Raw genomic sequence first — 17,164 nt, 5'->3', positions numbered from 1 at the left:
AGACTAGAAGAATCTAGATCAATTCATACAAAGCGTTCTTTACTTTGGTCATAAAATATTCATACCTACAATTCAACCATGATATTACCTAAGGCAAAAGTTAGAATCATCTTAACAGAATCGAATACCACATTAATATGTTATAAGGTCAATGTTACAGTGAACACATAAAGACATAGGTTAGTCTTATTCAAATATACATATATTGATTGATACATATGGATCATTCACCCACAATTAATCGTCAATATACATATTTAATTGTAGACATAAGAAATTCAACGTAATAGAATCACAAATCCAGCAATAACAAGCCATGATCACAATGCCTATGCATAGGATAAATCGAGTTTGGGAAGGGACATGGTTCACAATGCAATTAGATTGAAATTAACATTAAAACCAATAAATTATCATCAATTTATAATGGTTAGGGTTTTAATTTTTTTTTTTGAGAAATAACCCATGGCTAGATTGAAGAAGAAAAAGTTTAATCATGAAATGTCTTTTGAAAACATGGAGAAGAATTCTCTAGATGGAATATTCACTAGCGATAAAGGATCATCATACCTTTATTTAGCATAAAACCTCTGAAACAAGATGAATAATACATGGGAATCCAAGCTCCAAGATGTTCTTGAGCTTCACCTTCAATTGAGGTTTCCAGAGAGAATTGGTTTTGGAGGGAAAATCTAATTTGTGTAGAATGGATTGGGAATGGGTTGTTCATGTTTTTGATTACTTAATTACACATAAAAATAATCAAATAAACCATGTAGGCTCAGGTTAGGACGTGGGGTGAACTTCCCCTTCACCTCTTAAATAAAATAGTTGTAGTGATACAGTTGCACGAAACCATGGATAGACAACATCGACAGGACAACGAGGCGTCCTGCTGCTCCGTCGTTAGTGAATTCATCTCTTTCTTTTTGACACAAGGCTCACCAATACAAGTGTTAAGCTATACACCTCTCATCAATGGGGCGTCAACTTAGCTCGTCGATTGGTACTGTCTCGACAACCTTTGTGTCCTTCTTGAGGTCCTCGTGAAGGGCCTTTGCGGAGTCATAAACGTAAATGGGAATATTATCAAGTCAAGGACCTTCAACAACTGTTTCACCCTATACAACACGTCCTAACATGATAGGAACCATCAAGACACAGACATTTTTCAAACGTCTTGGACGTTTGATATCTAAACTCCACGAGACTCACCATATTGCCTGAAAAAAACATTTTTAATTATATAATGACCTCATTAACTCATGAAACATACATAAGATCTTAAAAACACATAACGCCCCTTAGGTTACTAGTCGTCAAACGTCTTGGTCGTCCCTTGACGTTTTAATTTCAAATGACTCCAAATCACCCATGCATACTTTAGAACACTTAATTAACTTGTTATCAATATTATAGGCACAAGTGAGACTCTAGACACCCTAACTCATATTGGGGGTCTTAAAATAACTCCCGCTTGAGAACATTCGTCCTCAAATGACACTAACTACACATTCATCACAACAATGACTTCAATGAATAATTTAGGAGCTCAAAAATATCATAACATCATCATATAGAAGTTAATGAACCAAAAATACAAGGAACACAACTTCAAACTATTTAGCACTTAATACAACACAAGTAAGCAAAATTTCTGTTGACTCACTCTTTAATGCATCAAACACATAGGCTCCTATCATCTTCATTGAAGTAACATCCTTCTCTTAATCATAACATGGTCATTAACCTTAATTTTAGTAAGACATCATGTTGCAACCATCTTTAAGTAAAACTTAGGCAGTTGCAACAACACTCAAGAACAAGTAGGAACTCATACTTCAATGCACATAAACTTGAGTCAGTCTAATCAACAAGGATCTTAATTAGTTAGGCCTAGTGCCATAAGGGTCATACTCAATCATGCCATGTTTAGTTGTGTACATGGAGGAACGTCCTTCTCCTCAACACACTTACATGTATTATGAGTTCATACCGAAAAAAGACACAAAGGTCAAGTTTATTGTAAAATGAGAATTTCTCAACTATTAGCCAAAAACATGATCATAATTTTTCTTCCTAATGAAGCCAAAATAATAATTCACACTATACACATCACAACAATAGGAAGGCATTTCACAAAATTTTAATTTCTAGTTAAACACTAGATTTCATAAACATGCATCATTTAAGGAAAGTCTTACAATATGTAGGCACACACAAGAACAATGCATAAAAATGCCTTCACATTTCAAATGTGAGACTGCAATCGTGGTTTCTAAACTATACCAATAACATAGTTTTCAAGAGACTCATCATTTTAGATTTTAAAGAAACTTAAATTATCATAATTAGACTAAAGATTAGACAGCAATAGTAAATCAAAACATGCTTCTTACTTTATACCATGAAGTTAAATGCACAACTAGTATTTCAAGATTTACAATCAACATAAGAAAACTATGAATTAATTAAAAATTTCCTTCCAACTGCTTTTTGATTTTCAAAATACTCTTAAGATAATGTCAAAGAAGACATATAAAATATATAGAGGTCATGCAATTCAACTTCAGACAACACTCCTATCATGAACAATTTACAAAGAATTCATTAATTTCAAGCAATAATATAAGGACAATGTAGGCATATCGACAACCTTACTACTCTCATCACCATCCCCCACTTACCGTATAGAACATCACCGAACCTGAAGAGGATCCTAACTTAACAATCTTAATTTTAATCACTTAAAAGTTCTTACCACTTTAGAAGAAATTGCAGTAAGTTAACATAGGAACACAAAAGCATTTTAAACCTTGTCATGTATGCAAATTATCCCCAAATTTTCAAGATTAGTCACACCCTTCAACCTCATAAGGTTTTATGCAATGCAGTAGACACCACGGTCATACAATATTAGGGGAAAAAATTGAGAATACTTAACTATAGGGACTCTTCCTTTTCATTTAAAGTTACAGTAAGGTGAATTCTAGGTCTATCAAACCCACATCATCACCCTACAAGGACAATCATGCTACCCTTACTTCTAAGAACAATCCTATACAAAAGACTCCAATCCATGTAAAGCAATAATGAAGGTTCACAAATATAAGAAAAGACAACATTTGAACCATTTTAACATATACTTAAGGCAGCATGCATTCATAGTTGATCCCTAAGCATTTCAAGTTAAAATCATAACATTAGGCTACTATCATGCAAAATCATATAGCAATACACCATTCCCAAAGAAATACATTTTTACCAGGAAAACTTCTATCATGCTTTAACCATAACATGACATACTTCTCACAAACATAACATGCTATTTCACATAATTCTCATACATAGACACAAAGGGTATCATATGAACATATTATTGAAAAATTCACCTTCACACATACTCATGAAACAATAAAACTAAGATAAATATCAAAACTCACCTCTTTTCCCTCAAGCATAGCGATACAACCTCATCCAAGGATCGACATCTAAAAGACCACCGGATAAGAAAACATTAAAGAGAGATATTATAGAGAACGACATGAGGATAGTTAAGAAGGAAAACTCAATCGTCTTAATAGCCGCCGCTCATAGATGTGCCGCAACTCACACCGATGATCCAGACTTTACTAGATCTGGCAATATGAGACTTTTAGAGCCTAAAATCACTTTTATAAATCTCATGCTCTTATACAATGTTTGCTCATCCAAGGAGCACCCCCTAGAAGTAACATGACGTAATTGACCTCTTGGAGGTCTTATACAATACCATAATTATCATTCATCACCTTGTAACAGGTAAATTTAGCGAAAATTTTAAAACTTTTTATCACATCATATGCTAGAACATCAATTTCTTTATATATAAACTATCGTAGTACTTAGATAAAGTCCATAGTCTCTTTTTTACCATCCTAGACTCATCATCTTAATAGTACATTAGTGACACGATACTTATATCCTTATACATAAGTACAACAACAAAAGACTTTATAGTAAACTAGACATAGGCCATCGTTGGACTTAAGGATTCCTTTTCTTGAGCTTGGAAATATATATCAAGATCCTCAATCATAGAGACAACCGTTCAGCATCAATTAACTACACCTTGTGTAAAAAGTATAGAAGAATGAAGTTAGTACAAGAATACACTAAGTATGGAAACCATGAAAAAACATTCATTTAAAAGAACTTATTTATTGAAATCATACTTCATGCCTTTTTGTGAAAACTTCAAAAACCTTGATACAATAGTATTGATATCATTCACATACTTAATATAGACATATTCAAAGGTCAAAAATCATATAAAATCATACATTGAATTTAAGCCACATTTGGGGTCACTTTAGAGTGAGCTATTTCCACTTTACAGTGACTAATTAACTTTTTCAGTGAATATCGTTTCTTTAAATCCTTAACCACCCAACTAGCCCTCTAGTGATACTTGGTGGAATCTATCACCTTAAGGCCACAAGGAAAATCACACACATTTTACTTAAGTCATCGCATATCATCATAGATGTATAACACATGATAGACACATTTAAGTCAAGGCCTTAGGGTCCTTAAAGTGAACTCTATACACTTCGCACATAGACTAATTTCACTTCACACAGAACATTATAAGACATTACTCACAATCCCAATCTAAGTCTACTAGTGCAATGTGAATGTGGAGTCCATTAACCCAAGACATACTAATCTATCATGAAACCATTAGCCTTAACATATAGTTCATACATCAACATAGTAAGTGAAGAAAACTTCATTCATGTCAAAAAGACCTTCATCATATAGTCATTAAAACCATCATCCTGCATATAATAAGACACCACATCACATAGATCCATTAGTACTCATACCATGCACATTTTCATAACAAGTAGACAAATACTACAATGTCATGAATAAGAAACATGTACATAGACAGATGCCTTAGAACACCTTCCTAGGACTTCCCTCAAGAACCACATGTTCAATGCATATGTCAAGTCCCATACCCCCACCTACACTAAGAAACTACCCTTAGGTTATCCTAGTTAGGTTCCTTACTTTACTTCCCTTGTCCATTTACTTTAGGGAAACTATAACCTTAATCAACAATAAGACCATGGTTGCTTTATGGAGTTTGGTGTTGTAAGGCCTTATACCAAGGGAAGGTGTTCTTACCAAGCCAAGGTAGAACATTAGCACATACTACCATTTTAGTTGGTATAACTTGTTAGATCCTATGTGGCAAACATATTTTATGGAAATTTAGAGGTACATATGAAAACCCTATTTATACAAAAATGGGCATTATGGTTATTTACTTATGGAAACCCCCTTTATGCCTTCTGAGGCATTATGATTTATCACCTCGTGAATATTATGGTGAACTACCTTCCTTCTATTGGAGGGACACCTCTCAATTTAAAGTTCCCTCGGTGCTACGCAAAATTTCCCTCTATTGGAAAGCCTTTTATCGATATTATTTTATTAAATTTTGCTTATGAGATTGACTCATCATATGCTTAGCTCATATGTCGTAGATGAAAGTTCGTTAACCTAAATCATGCGAGAAACCCTTTCACTTGGACATAGCATATGTAAGCACCTATCTAGTTGTAGGGTACACATGAGCACACCTTTATAGGTCCCTTTATTGACTAGATGTTCATACATGCGCGTGTATATACTTATATGAGATCGAACTTTCTCATAATATATAAATGTCACATATGTTCATATATCAATGCATAAATTTATGTGTATAACTATATGAGCAATCATTTCATATAAATACACCAAGACACTACGCACATTCATATTGCATCATATCATATACTTAACATCATAGCATATAAGTCATATTCATAACATGTTCATACAATCATATTCATCTACTTGGAAGGCGGAACCTAGGAAATATCCTATGAAGGAACACATGTGAAATGTATATAAAAGTAAACATACCCTTACCCATACTAGTACACCTATCAAGTCATCCTAGTTAATGGAATGCATAATATACTACACATTCATTTATCTTACATGCATAGTAGTAGAGATTTACTCAATATGAAGACAACCTTTCATTATACATCATGACTCTTTGCTATGTCGTAAGCAAAGATAATGTGTGAGTGTGTGTTTGTACAATGGTCAACATGATCACCTATGGATATCAACAACAAATTGATTCATCTACCCTCTAGACACCACAATGCAAAAACCATGCATAGACCACACAACACAATTTAGGATAGGAGGGAAACTAACTTCACATTATACTTTAAGACTCCTAACATTAGCTATTCACACATTAAAATAAGGGTACATGTGTAAGGGTCAGCAATCCTTATCATTTCATTAATGGAAGCACCTACACATGATCTTAAGATAACAATTTATATGCTTATAATGTTAGTTACATAAGCTAGATTCACGACTAGAATAGAAGTCTAGGCACAAGTCAAAGATAGTGTGATCATCATAACCACACACTCATATATTCATCAATTTTACTTAATGTCAATAGTCAACACATATATATTATAACAATAAAATAAAAACTGCCACCATAAGTGGACCATACCACACAATGCAATACAAGGATTCATCAACTAACATTACTATAGAAAAGAAAATAAGTAGAAGAGTAGAGAAATTCCTACCAGTCTTTTAACCTTAGATTATCATTGATCAATAAAAGTATTTCATCCATAATTCAAGTACAGGGAAGCATATAAATATACATTTATATAGCAAAATCATACTGAAATACCTACAAAATCAAGATACCAACATAGGCACTAAAAAATCAATTTAATAGATAGTAGATTAAATAGACAATCTTACTTATTCCCTAAATTCTTGATCATAAATCATATTTTTTCTATAATGTACATGTTAGGCTTTGTCAAAAGAAATCATTACTCAAAAGGAATCATGTTTCATCTAACCTAAAATCGAGATAACATCACATACATTGCATTATCATTCAATAGACTAAAAGAACCTAGATATATTCATGCCAAGAATTCGTTACATTGGTCATACAAGATTCATACCCACAATTAAACAAGGATATTAACGTAAGGCAGTAGCTACATTCATCTTAACATAATCGAATTCCACATTCATACACTATAAGGTGAAAGTTACACTGAAAACATATAGACATTGATTAGTCTAATTCAAATATAATAAACATATAAGTATGAAATTCAACATATTAGAATCATACCACCACAAAAAAGCCATGATCACACTGCCCATGCATAGGCTAAATCGAGTTTGAGAAGGAACATGGGTTCAGAATGCAATTGGATTGAGATTTACATTAAAACCAATACAATATAATAAATTCATCATGATTAATACTTTTATGAAGTTTTGAGAAAGAAAATATGGCTATATTGAAGAAGAAGATGTCTAATTATGAAAATCTCTTTTGAAAACATTGAGAAGAACTCTCTAGATGGAAGATTAACTGGAGATGAAGGATCACCATACCTTTATTTAGAATAAAACCTCTAAAAATTTATGAAGAATCAATGTTAATCCGAGCTCCAAGATTTTCTTGAGCTTCACCTTCAACGGAGGTTTCTAGAAAGAATTAGTTTTGGAGGGAAATTTTAATTTGTGCAGAATGGATTGGTAATGGGTTGTTCACGTTTTTGATTCTTTAAATACACCCAAAAATAATAAAATGAACCAAGTAGGGTAAGATTATTATGTGGGGTTAATTTTCCATCAACCCCTAAAATAAAACAGTCATAAGTATGCAGTTGCATGCAAACGTCGACAGACAGCATCGACTGGGCGCCGACTGGACGACGGAGTGTCTTTCTACTCTGTTGTTGGTGACTGAACCTCCATATTTAAGACATGAGTCTCACCAATACAGTTGTTTATGTATGCCTCCCATCTACGGGGCATCATTCGGGAAACGGGGCATCAACTTGGCTCGTAGATTGACACTACTAAGGCAGTGTTTCGACGGCCTTTAGGTCCTTATTGAGGTCCACTTGCGGGGCCCTTGGGGTGTTGTACGCAGGCATTTCTAGCATAAATATGATTATTAAAAAGTCAATATAATTCAACATCAGTTTTACCAAAAACAATAACACAAAACACGTCTAAACATGATAGACACCATCAAGACACACACATGCATGTTACGAGGGTTAATTTTCAAACGTTATGGATGTTCTTGGACATTTGACCTCTAAACTTCATAAAACTCAACATACTGAATAAAAGCATCATATTTAATTATACAAGGACCACATTTACTGATGACACACACATAAGCACATAAAAACACATAAGGCACCTTAAGTGAATAGTTGTCGAACGTCTTTGTCGTCCCTGGATGTTTTACTTCAAAATGACTCCAAATCACCCATGCATACTTTACACAATTAATTACCATGTTAAAAATCATAAAGGAACAAGTGGGGATCTCAAAAACCTAACACATTTTAGGGGTCGTACACCCTCTTTAAGCCTAATTAAGCAATCCTCAAAGCTACTCTAGATAGGTACATTTTAATTCACGTGCTAAATGTGTTCATTAAGAAATTTAAAATAAATTCAACAATTAAGTACTTTCACATTATTGTCTTGTCTAATACATATTGAACCTACAACCTTATATCTTCAAAAACTACTGGTTTCATGTCTAAATAGCATTCCATTCACCTACCTAAACGTTGTAGAACTTCTTCAACACTAGAATTCATCCCACATGATGAGAATAGGCATTAACTGACATAGAACATACTAGATAGACATGGAATCCGAAGGCTACCCTACTATGTTAGAGGTTGTTTTGCCAAGGCTACAACTAGGACACATCTAACTTAGTCACATGACTAAGGAATAACAAGGGTTTCTTTGAACTCTACTCTCAACATACGTAGAGTCATTCCCCATGAATACTCACTCGGTGCTAAGCTTAGTTCTCATAGAGTAATCCAGTCACATGGGCATATTAAGAGGTACATATAGTATTTACTACCAAATAATAATACACCTTACACAGGATGGGTCCAATAGCGCTTCAACTCAATGGTGCCATTCCAGCCAACCTATCACTATGTCCATCATTCATACAACAAAGATACCACTACGTCTGTCAACTTCATGGATATCATAACCCTGTTTCTAGTTTGAAGGTTCCACATTAATGACCCTCTTAACCATGTTAACGGTCATATTTCAATCACATATTCACATACATGATAAAGGTGATATATCCTACTAAGTAAAGATTTCATATTCACATTCTTCATGTATCAATTAGAGGGACATAAGTCTACAAAAACAAGACACACATATAATCATCTTATCACATGTACAATCCGGTTCAAGTATCACATAAGGATAACAAAGTCTACTACAAGTCACCCTATCCATTCCTATAGAAACATCAACATAGTCAATTATAAAACACATATTGTGAATAAGGATGAATCATACTTCAAAATCAAGTATACACACATAAGCACATCATTATAGTCTATCATGATCACCTATAACAATTTTGGAGTAAGCATGCTTTCATTTCATTCATACACATATACAACATAAGCCTTCACATTGATCACCTTTAAATGTTTTAAAATGATATAATCATAATTCGTAAAGTAATGTCGTGAAGGACACATTCTTAACAATTATATCACATAAGCACCGCCATCATAAGTGATCCACACCAATCAACACAATTTAATGCCTATACTGCACAACATAGAAGACGTTAGTTCAACATACCACAATTTAAACATTAACACCTTCAATCCTTAACCATTCCGACCACTTCAATTCAGCAAGGATCTTACCAATAGCCATACACACCAATCTAAACCAATAATCAAACAAATAAAATGATCCATCATAATACAATATGAAAACCATCAAATTAAGACATCTTATATACAAATCTAACATTATCTATAGCCTATTCAATATCCCAATCAAATCTACACATGAATTTACCAAAATAAATCCATGATCAATTCAACCATTTGAATAGACAAAATAGGAATTCATATCATACAAGGTTTATAGGAATTTAGATCTAAAGTCATTCAATTTGTAGCACCCTGTAATTTCCATAACTTATACTAGAGCCTCATACGTTGAATAATTATTTTTAAACCTAAAATAACCGTATTAAATAATTAGGATTTATAAGAACAAAACGCTATGAAATGATTGTGACGTCCAGGAATTAGTGCAACTTCAACGAGTAAACGTCCATTGGTATTGTGAAGGATTATGAGTGTCATATGAATCATAAAACTTGTATGATCACTTTAAATAGTTAAAAGGATATATATATATAGGGTAAAAACGTTCAGGTTTGACTCCCCAAATATTGTCCTAGTAGACCCCACTTTTGTCCAAGTAATCTGCCAAAAGGAAGCAAGCAATAGCTCATGGATAGAGCCAGGCTGCGTCGTAGACTTGGCACACCCAAGGCCAAAAATTTGGTGTGTGACTCTTACACGTTGTGGACTCGTATGATTCAAAAAATAAATTTTGGAACTTTTTTGGGAACAGCTATTCGACGGGGACTTGTTTCCCACCAAAATTCTGAAATTTAGGATTCAAGTTTGACTTCATTAAAAGGGTAATTTAAGTGAGAGGTCTAATGCTATTTTAGGGGAGGGTTATATATTTATTTTAAATAAGGTTCTCACAAAAATTTCCCACCAAAAGAAAATCAAAACCCAAATGCTCTCACCTCTAAACTTTCTGGCTCTATTCACCCTCCAGTAAAGAGATTTGAAGGTTGTAGAAGAAGACCAAATACTTCAAGGTTATACTAAAATTTTATGGCTATTCATTATCAAGGTATGATATCTTTCACTGTTTGGATTCTTTTCATCAAAATTTCCCTCCAAAAGATGATTTCTACACCTCCCAAAACTAGGGTTTTCTTCCACACATGGGTTTTCTTTGAAAACCGAAGTTTTTAATCAGTTGTGTTGAATATAATGAGTTATTGTTATTTAGTATTTATTTATGGTTACTTGATGATTTCCTATTAGTATCCTAAGACCCATGTTTTTTCTCCAATTTCATGAAAAGCTTGAATTGATAGGGCGAGTTTTGAAGATTTATCAATATGTAGATTGGCTACATTGTTAATAATTATGTAATTGATTCTTGAATTTACCTTGTTTATGTAATTGGTTATGTATTCTTATTTATGGAAGTAAGAAGGATCGTGAAAGAGAAAACAAGGTATGTTGATTGGTTCTTCGTGGATTCAATTGTGAACTATGAGTTAGTTAGATAGTTATGCTTCTATGTCTAATGTGTGGTTGTGATGTTGATGCTACATATTCCTCATTATTAATCCTAAGACATCAAAGTAGACATGAATTATGTATTCATGTTATGATACAATTATTATATGATTAAAGGTAGCTTCTCATGATTATAATGAATATTTAAGAGAAAGGTTTAGTCACTTCTAATGTTGTGTCTAAAGTGAAAGGATTTTTCACACTTGTGATTACCTATGATCTAATATGATAAGATATTTATATAGGGGTCTAGAAGAGACTAATGTGAACTTATATGATGAAAAAATATGATTAATGAAGGAAATAAATGCCTAGTTCTAAAAGAGCATGTAAATGAAATGAAGGTCTCCCATTTAGTATATTTGACCTACCACATGGGTTTCATCACGTTAGTAAGTATGGATTCCCAAGAAATGTATTGTCTCATGAGATGGGAAGTTACACGTTAGTAAGTTTGAATTCCTAGAAACAATCTTCATGACCCTTAACTATATTCCCATATAGTACTATAGCATAGTGGCTCCACCCAGATAGCTATATACAAAAGGTTACACCTTAGGCAAGTGTTAACCCTCTCTTTTCCGTTTGGGAGTGGAACACCGGATTCCATTTAGCACGCGTGGTCTCATATAGGTTATTACACTTATTTCCCTAATGTAAAAGTAAATGAACAAGTTAAGTACGTGGACTCATATTAGTGCTTGCCTTGAAGGTTTCTACATGGTGTAAGGGTGGGCATGGAACTTCTATTGCATATTCCACTTGTGCTATCTGAAGAGATGGTTCAAGTGGTGTTCTTTTATAATTATAATTATGATTATAGTTATCTTGATATTCTATGTGTAGTATTCATGTATTAAGCATGTCATGCTGAAATATGAGAATAAGTTGGATGTATGAGTGGGTTGCTTAATGTAATATTTAGCTTTTGATACTTGAAGTTAGCACATTAACATCTTCACATCCTGATAAGGCACATTGGTAAATAATTCACCCACGTTATAACATTTACATCTTAAGCCAACACCTCACAATTATAATGAAGACAATTCAATTCAACGTCATACAACCCTATCAATCCTAATACAAGGCATACTCCAATAATACATCATGACTTAATCACAATTAACCACAATATGAAGTAAATGATAGAGATCATAAGACTTACCAAGTCTCCTTCATAGTTAATCATCAAGATGGTACCATAAACCCTCAATTCAACCCTATTCGGGTATACATCATCACAAGTCCACAATAAAAATAATAACAAGTCTAGAATAACCACTACATCACAATTCCATACTACATCATTGCATAAGAAAAGATAGTTAGGTCAATTCACAACATAATTCCTAACATAGATCATCTTCTCAAGAACAAGCGTGGAAGACTACAAATCATCCTAATTTTGTTCAAGATTAGTGTAACAACGTCATCTAGTAGTAATTAAACCAATAAGCAATTTAATTTAAATAAAATACAACTTAATTCATATAAAGATCATAATGTAGGGTCAAGGGTTAATGGTCATCTTCTACAATCTTTATCAAACAATCAACATGTATAATAATTAAGTCATGATACATGTTAATCTACTCATAATATAAAAATGAAATCATAATCAAATCAATTCATAACATACTGATCAAGATTAAGAAAGACCCACATGAAAACACAACTTTTTAGAATACTTTGAAGCAACCCTTCTAGGAAAGAGGTCTCAAAGGTGAATTAGATCTCATACCTTACTTTATGATCAGGAATTTTTGGTGAAATCTTTCTTTTACAGCCCCTTTACAGTCCCCAAAATCCTCCCCTATCTTTCTCTTCAATGGTGTCTTCCAATATAGAGAAAAAAAGAGAGAAGGAAGAGAGTTTTGTTTTGTGAGTTGTAATTAATGTAACGGGGTTGTGTTTTTTTTATGGGGGGTTAATAAAGTTAATTACGCATCCCTTATTACCTAAATAATAACCACACCTCTTAACTAATTAGTTAAGACTTATTTAAAAACATGTAGCAAAACAGGTCACTCACCGACGAGACCCCATCGACACCTCGTGTCTCAATCAACAAAGCAGCCCTCCTTCGATCCTGCACGTCCGTCGATGAGTTCAGAGACTATGCATACAAGTAACCCCAACGACTTCGCTAAGTTTCGTTCGATGGATGGCATCGACGCCTTGTTGATTCACACATGCCTCGTCGATACCCTCTCTTGGTGTACTTGGCCCAGGTAGTTTTGACTCCATTTGGAAGGATCCTCTTCAAGGGCCCTTGCTTGGTCCGTGGGGAGTCTAACCTTGGAGCTTCTACCATGAATCTGCTTAAATACATGTTAGACACCCTTCCACAATTTTTGATCATTTTTTGACTCCTATAAGCTAGTCAAATATGCTATGGTACGCTAGTATCTCATTGAACTACTTTCTAGATGTTCTTGAACGTTTTGGTTTCTATACTTCCTAAATGACTTATGTTCATTAAAATAAATCTTAAAAAAGTGTCTCGACCTTATGACACTTATGTTAGGCTCTTACATGTCTTGAATTTTTGATGTATTACACTAAGTCTTCTTCAATTCTCCTTCTAAGAACTCAATGACTGGAACCAACATATTTGTAGAAATATTAATTAAATGAGTTAGTACATCCACTTGTACTAAGTATGGAAACATATGCACATATAATGTTTTAAATCATGATTAAAGGGACATTTTTTCAAAACCATGTCAAGTTACTTTGAAAAGCTTTGTGCACAACCAAGGGCGCATATAAGACAATGATCATATATCCCTTAATAAAAGACCATATACAATAAGACCAATATAACATAATAGAGTCAAGTCAACATGTGTAGTAAAATTCGAACCCATAGCCAAAGCAACTTCAACATCATGTCATAACAACAAAGCATGTACAAGAGTTCATAAAATTTCAACATATGCATGACCGTTAATCGTAACCCATTGCAAATCTTACAAGTGCAATGACCAAGTGAAGACCTAGTACCCCACTCAACCAAGTAAACCAAACAAAGGATCACAAGTAATGTATAACTTTATTATAACATAGCATCATGGAAAATCATCAGCATATATAGAAATATAGACTAACAACATGTTCAAAAGTTAAACCAACATCATATAGGATCATTAACATATAAAGTCAACATATGCATATTATTTACTTTATATGAACGTAAGAACATCCTCCTAGGACTTACGTCAAGAATAAATAGTTCAATGTATTGGTGGTGTCCGATAGCCCTACATAAACTAAGTCAAACCCCTTAAGTCACCCTATTTAGAGTTCACTTTGTTACTTCATTTAACTTTCTAAAAGAACTACTATAACAGATACAGACCAAATGAGATTGTAGCGACCTATTTAGTCGTTATGAGCAGCAGATTTTAGTTCTAGAAAAACAGGCTGAGGCGACGGACCCCACGATAGACCGTCATGGGCACGACGGACCGTCGCAGGGTCTCGTTTCAAAACACTTAGAAAATCTGAAATTGGGTACTGAAAATCGACTCTCTGAACTTCGTAACGGAATGGCAGGACGGACCGTCACAGACTCTTCAGAGAAATTGAGTCTCTGAACTCTGTGACGGAGCAGCAGGACGGACCGTCGCAGGCGTGACGGGCCGTCACAGGCTGCGTAAATCCCAGTCTGAGTCGGAATTCGTCAATTGTTTTAAGGGACGTTTTTGACTATTCCGGCTTAATTATAAAGTTAGTGGGTTAATGTTAACAAGTCTAATTACTTGGGGGTTAAAATAGGTAACCTTAAGTTAATTAGTGGGTTATTATTTCCATCTTTTATTCTTAATTATATACTAATTAGGGTAATAGAAAGAGCGTTGGAATAAGAAAATTTGAAAACACAAGAGAGGGAGAAAACGAACGAACAGGGAGAGAAGAAGAACAAAGCTTTGGGAATTTGCTTGCTTGATCAGTAGTCTTCGGTGGAGGTAGGTTATGGTTTCTCTTACGATATTCGTAGTAAACTCTTAATAGCGAATGATATGTATTGATAATATTGTAAACCCTGCTATGTGCTTAATTCTATGCTTGCATGAATGTAATTATATAATTGTGATTATTTAAGCATGATGAAGTTATTGAATCCCAAATCTTGCAAAACCCTAATCTCTTTGTTAATGATGAGGCCTTGGTATAAAAGAAGGCGTGATGAACTAAAATAATGAGATTGATGATGCCTTGGTAAGAAAAAAAGGCTTGATGAATTTATAGAAGGAGATTTAGGGGATCGGGTGTCACGAACTGACACGTAGATTTAGGGGATCGGGTGTCACGAACCGACACGAAGATTTAGGGGATCGGGTGTCACGAACCGACACGTAGATTTAGGGGATCGGGTGTCACGAACCGACACGTAGATTTAGGGGATCGGATGTCACAAACCGACACGTAGATTTAGGGGATCGGGTGTCACGAACCGACACGTAGATTTAGGGGATCAGGTGTCACGAACCGACACGTAGATTTAAGGGATCGGGTGTCACAAACCGACACGTAGATTTAGGGGATCGGAGTGTCACGTACCGACACAAGAGGATTAATGAATATGAGGGAGCGGAGTGTCACGTACCGACACAAGAGAAATAAAGATAATGAATCTTGAAAGATGTTAATATACTCAATCGAATGAACATAATTCCCAAATGAGTATGGTATTGAGGCTTGAGTCCTCATGTGTGAACTTGACAGTAATTGTTAATGATATAGTACTTGCTGTTGCTACATGTTGAGTATGATAGTTGATTTTATGATATTACTTGGTATATATTGATTTCTATTTTGAGTTGGCCGATGATATCTACCTAGTACCCGTGTTTTGTAATGACCCTTACTTTTATGTTTTCTTCTTGTTTATTTGTGGAGTGCAGCAAACGGGCCGTCATCTTCGACTCAACAGTAACTCTAGCCAGTCTTCATTACTCCGGATATCAGGGTGAGCTAATGCTTCTAGCTTGGACTGGATCTTTCTCTTCATGTCTTGATGCCTTGAAGTTCCGGCATGGACTAGCTTTTTATGTATTTTAGCTTCTTAGATACTCTTAGATTAGTAATTTGAGGATAGATGTTCTTGTGATGATGACTTCCAGATTTTGGGGATAATAATAGTTATTGATTTTATTAATGAGTTTAAGTCTTCCGCATTACTTTGTGTTGATATTATATTGACATGTTAAGGTTCAGATTGGTTGGTTCGCTCACCTAGGAGGGTAAGTGTGGGTGTCAGTCGCGGCCCGGATTTGTGTCGTAACAAACTTGGTATCAGAGCATTAGGTTCGTTGGTCTCATCACACAAGAACGAGTCTAGTAGAGTCTTAAGGAACGGTAGGGGGACGCCTTTACTTTTCCTTGAGAGGCTATAAGACTTTAGGAAAATTCCATTCTTCTTTCTTTCTTTCGTGCTATTACTTGGGTCCAATTGGTATCTAGGTGATAAAAATTGGTATCTGACCATCTTCACTCTATTTCGCAAATGGTTAGAACTAGAGCAATGACTGCACCAACATCAACATCGGTAAGACAAGAAACGTCTGAGCCAGCCACTGGGGCTGTAGCTCCAGGAAGAGTAGCGGCAAGAGGTCGTGGTAGAGGTCGTGGGAGGACGTCCTCTAGAGGAAGAGGACGAGCACCTAGCCCATCTGATACTAGGGCGGTGACTCCTCCACCGGTTGAGGAAGTGGTAAGAGAGGGTGAGGAAGGGGAGAATGAACAAGTGCAAAATGAGGAATTGCCACCCCAACCTACCCTAGAGATGATCAATCAGGTTCTCGCTTATCTTAGTGGGTTGTCTGATCAGGGTCAGGCCCCTC

This window comes from Solanum lycopersicum, chromosome 12 (assembly GCF_036512215.1).
Source record: "Solanum lycopersicum chromosome 12, SLM_r2.1".
Classification (NCBI taxonomy): Eukaryota; Viridiplantae; Streptophyta; class Magnoliopsida; order Solanales; family Solanaceae; genus Solanum; species Solanum lycopersicum.
Note: the sequence above shows the minus strand (reverse complement) of the source record.